Below are 5,404 nucleotides of genomic sequence, written 5' to 3'. Positions count from 1 at the left end.
CTCTCTCTCTCTCTCTCTCACACACACACACACACACACACACACACTATGTCAATAATTCTGCATGCCATTGACTTCTAGCTAAAAGCATTTAATATTGGAAACATGATATGAATTTGAGCACAAGTGATAAAATCATGAGGCCTGCCTATAAATGTCCAGGTACAAAAATACTTGATGCATCTAGTTGAACTAGAAGAGAGACAATTGACTCCTAAAACCCATTAGGCTTGCCTATGTCAAACATGCCCGTCAATAAGCCCAATGCAAGGGACTATGTATGACTAAGGAAGTCATGCTTTGATTGACATACCTTCAAAGCACATGCATAGGTGATAGCATTAGGAGGAAACACTTGACCACACATTAGCTAAAGATAACCAAGCTTGCTTTGGGCATATGTTGCAATAATTGCAATCCAAGACACTTCAAAAAGCTCACCAGAAACTTGTTTTTGTTTCAAATTTACACCACACGTGACCTTATGATTGACTCTATTCAAATGTGAGTCAGATCATACTGCATCTTCTCAATTTTCTCTCTAAGTCGGGTCTCTCTATTATACAAGCAAAATAGAAAGACCTTATTTCTTGCTACCTCCTTATTCCCCTCCTCTCTCTCTCTCTCTCTCTCTCTCTCTCTCTCTCTCTCTCTCTCTCTCTCTCTCTCTCTCTCTCTCTCTCTCTCTCTCTCTCTCTCTCTCTCTCTCTCTCTCTCTCTCTCTCTCTCTCTCTCTCTCTCTCTCGTCTTGGTTACTGTTACCATGATAATGAAAGACGTTAAGCTACTTACCATGATAAAGAAATACATTTTGTTGATGGTACACACTATTTATCATGATACAAGAGACATTTTGTTGACAGAACACACAAATTAGTAACCAAGTCAGAGGAGGGGAGAGAGAGAGAGAGAGTAGCCTTAATAACGCTCAAGAGGAGGTGACTGTAGGGAAAATAATTTGTTTGGAACTTCATCTAGCAAGCCAAACACCTTGTTGTCATCTTCTTTAGTGGCTAATAGCTGCTTTGAATGAGTACATCCCCCACCCTTTACAATCTGTTTGAGCATCGACACTTGTGGAACTTGGAAGGTTAGATGTTCTTTGTTGGAGATAAACAGAGTTTCTTATCGCAACAAGGTTTTCCATCTTGCCATGGAGTCCCTTCCTGGCCACTGGTTATTGACCATAGACATGTAGGCACAACATTACATGTAGGTGTGGTGTATTGCAATGGGCAGCTCATCTATGTGAGCATCTCTGGCAAAGCTCACATGTGCATGTATTGGATTGCATCATCACATGAGAGCAGGGATACTCGGTGAAGAGAACGTGAAGCGAATTAGGGTAGCCCTTAATGGTGAAGCAAGTGAGGCTCTATAGTACAGAAAGTGGGCACCAGCAATGGTAGGGGACAATGGGGTTGACCGCTGGCTCCTACTAGTGGGCGGGTAGGTGTATGTAGTTGGTAGTTCGGCCGATCCAATGGGTGCACGGGAGGCTAGCATAACTGAGAGAGGAGAGGCAAATATGTCCATGCAGACAGGTAGTTCAACTGATCCAATGGGTGCACAAGAGGCTAGCGTAATTGAGAGAGTCTGTCCATGCAGGCAAGTAGGGAATTTACAGCTGAAAGGATTTGGTAATCTACACATACAGTGAGGCATTGATGTTCCCTTAGTTGGGCCTTTATTTAAGGCATAGGGATGGGTTATGGGATGGAAGATGATGTAGCACAAAGGTGTTGTCACTACGGAAGTTGGGGTTGCATTGCCAGTACGTGGTTAGTAATCTTGTTGAGACTAAACATCCATAGCTTCTAGCAAGTTGGGGGTAGTATGCGACATGGTAGACGAGAGAGAGAGAGAGAGAGAGAGAGTGTGTAGTGGAGATAATGTGTCGCCCTCTATAGTGGGTGCTCCTCAATGCAATGTGCATGATATCTCACTCCACCAACGCAAACACATAAGATAAAGAATAACAGAGCAACAACAGTAAGCAAAACCTGAACATGAACATGAACATAAGGAACATCGACAAAATCAAAGAAACCGATACAGACTCTGGCATGGCAGCGCACTCAGCTCCATCCCAGATCTCATAGGTACAGTGGGGGTGTCGAGGCTCAACTGTGCAGACGTCTTGTGTATAATCGAAGATAATGGACACTAGATGACGAACCACACAAAAGGGATGATGATGTGTCCCGATGACCGAAACCAACCACTCATATGTATCGCCCAAGAGCCATCAACAGCTGACAGATATCCCAATCCAGCTAAGCCTATCTCCTAACTGAGGTGGTGGTGATCTGGCCACAGTGTCCACTAGACCACCATCTGTAACACTTGCCACATGTCACTACCAGGTGAGAGTCCCCGACCAGTGTGAACTCAAGCGAACTCAAGCCCAACTGTTTGTCCCATGTCAGTGACACTATAGCCCGCTACAGATTGCCCGCCAGAAGACCACTCACTATCCCGGTGCGATGGTGAGATAGAACAATTAGACTAGAGAGAACCGTGAAACACCAGGAAAAGTGCAGTACACTTGGACTGAAGAAGGTGATGTATAGAGAAGATTTTGAGTTCCTAGGAGGAAGTACCAATGAAGCAATGCCGATATTTGCAAGATGTGCTGAAGAAGTAATGACCCCGGCTCAATGAGGTAAGATGACCGGAAAGTAGAAACGGAAGACTGAACAATGCGTGCTTATCACTGATTCTCGCAGAAAATTCACTCTAGGTGCCCTGTATACATGGATTTCACTCTGGAGGGCAAGGGGTAGGTAGGGGAGGGGTGAGGGGATTGGGATAGATAGAGGTGAGAGGAGAAGGGTGGGTGGGTAGGGGCGAGGGGGGGCAAGTGTTGGGTAGGGGCGAGGGGGGGCTAGATGGGGGCGAGAGGGGGAGATTGGGTAAGGGCGAGGGGGGGCTAGATAGGGGCGAGATGGGGAGATTGGGTGGGTAGAGGAGAGGGGGGACTAGATAGAGGCAAGAGGGGGAAGGGGGTGGGTAGGGGCGAGTAGGGGGAGGGTAGGGGCGAGGGGATAGGGGGCAGATAGGGGCGAGAGGGTGTGAGGGGGTGGGTAGGGGAGAGTAGGGGGAGTTTAGGGGCAAGGGGATAGGGGGTAGATAGGGGCGAGAGGGTGGTAGGGTGAGGAGGGAGTGAGGGGTAGTGAGGGGTGAAGGGGCGAGGGTACAGGGGTGTGGCTGGGAATGTCCATAAGCAGACAGTAGGGAGTTCATCAAGCTTGAAATATACATTATTTTTTTGTTGTATCCCGTCTCGAGGGAGCTCTGTGAAGGGAGTTCGCTAGACACAAAGGAGAGCTTTGTCCTGGTCGGAGAAGCAAACACCAATGGGGCTGATGTTTGAGGGGGGTGAACTCCTGTAGAGGAGACTTCTTCCCGCTTCTATGAGTCTTCATAGGCTCACCAAATCCAAAGGCTTCCACCAAGGGTGCATGGGGAGTAGCTATTGTGACCTTCAGCCTTTGAGCTGGCTCAGGTGGCTCATTAGGTTTAGTTATTGTGGAAACATTGGAAGAGGGTGTACCTTCAGGCAAAGAGTGAATAGAGACTCCATAACAAGGCATAGATTTGGTAGCGTCCAACCACTCCAACACATCCTCATCTGACCCGTCATGTGGAGTAGGTTGTTCCAATTCAAGGTTGGTTGCTAGGGACAAAGAACTATGTTGCACGACGGGATCCATGCCTCCTTCTAGGCGAATGGGTTGCATCAGGGAGCTAGGAGTATGTATCCACATGGCGTCGTTTCCCCAATCATGAAGTGCTTTAGTGTGTCGGAGCCATGGTCTACCGATGAGCAAGGGAAATCCGCCCTCAACCTAGGGAAGACGAACCACAACAAAATCCAAGTTAAAAGTAAAGTCTTGTACATGCAGAAGCACATTGTCCACTATGCCCACCGGGTAGACTGTCTTTTCGTTGGCCAATGTAACTGTGAAGGGAGTAGGGCGAGTAGGCTGTAGACCTAGAAGCTAACATAGTGAACTCGGGCATCAGGTTGATGCCAGATTCACCATCCACTTTCATTCCTAAGAATTGCCTCCCCAAGACAGACACGGTGAAGGGAGTAGGGCGAGTAGGCTGTAGACCTAGAAGCTAACATAGTGAACTCGGGCATCAGGTTGATGCCAGATTCACCATCCACTTTTATTCCTGAGAATTGCCTCCCCAGGACAGACACGGTGAGACAAGGGCTTCTATAATCAGTGAGGGGAGCAGCGGTATGGGATATCATATAGGACTCTGATGGTCGCATTGGGAGGTGCCCACCACTAGGATTTGCTCTGGGGTAAAGTGACTGAATAACAGCAAGGGTGTCACTTCTAAAACTCGCATCTAGTTGTAGCATGTCATAGAGGGACACTTGTTGGAAAGTGTTCTTCAAGATTGTCTCTGTCGTAAGATTTTTCTTTTCTACCAGTGGTTTCTCTGGTACCTTGATCTTCTCTAGATCCAAAAATGCTTCCAAGAAGGCTTCATCAATATCGGAGAGCAAAGATTTGGATCCTTGCTTGTCACTGGGTGATGGCTTGTCAACAGTTGAAGGCATGGTATCCACTGTTGTGAGAATATGTGGGGGAGTTGAATGTGCTGGAAGGCTAAGACCGAGAGCGGCTCTTTGGGCCCAAGTGAGGACGCCCGCTAGCTCCTCTACCAACTGCGGCTTATCTTGAGGGGTAACCACATGGGCAGAAAGGGGCGGCTGAGGAACGGAGATAACTACTATCAAATTGAGCTTGGGAAAGGTAAACTTATTTTGGCTTGGAATTGGGTTCGAAGTCGTGAATGCACGAAGTTGAGGGCAATCCTTAATGTAGTGATCCTTCATTTCAAGTCAATGACGACAGGGAGGGAACCCTTCTGGCAAGGGGCATTTGCTCTGGTAATGTCCATAATCCCCACATCTGTAGCACAAAATGGGTCGATTCCACTGGGCAAGACGAAGGGCGAGGCAGTCCTTGCTCCTAGATCACGGAGTTGGAGGTGGAGGCATAGAAGCTTTGAGCATGAGTATGATAAAAGCTCTGAGAGGGAAAAGTGCTCTGCATACCTTGCATAGGAGGGGCTGTCAGCAAAGGTGGCATGTGGTCTGGATGGCCATATGGGGAAACCACGTTGGATGCAGGTGGTGGTCCTTGCTGAAGAGTAGGACCAAGCCTTTCTTGTATTTGTCGCAATCCCTTGAGATAGTAGCAATCCTTGTTCTCGTGTCCATACTTTTCACAGTAGTGGCAGTAAACCCGAAGGGGCATTCATGTGGAGGGTGCCCTGGAGAGCGGCATGAGCTACACCAAACCATAGCCTTAGTTTCCTGCTGAGACTTAAGCTCTTCTAGCTCGTGCTTGATCTGTTCCAATGCTTCGTGATGTGG

The sequence above is a fragment of the Adiantum capillus-veneris genome, chromosome 4 (assembly GCF_014529385.1).
Source record: "Adiantum capillus-veneris isolate H3 chromosome 4, ASM1452938v2, whole genome shotgun sequence".
Taxonomy (NCBI): Eukaryota; Viridiplantae; Streptophyta; class Polypodiopsida; order Polypodiales; family Pteridaceae; genus Adiantum; species Adiantum capillus-veneris.
This window is presented reverse-complemented; position numbering follows the sequence as displayed.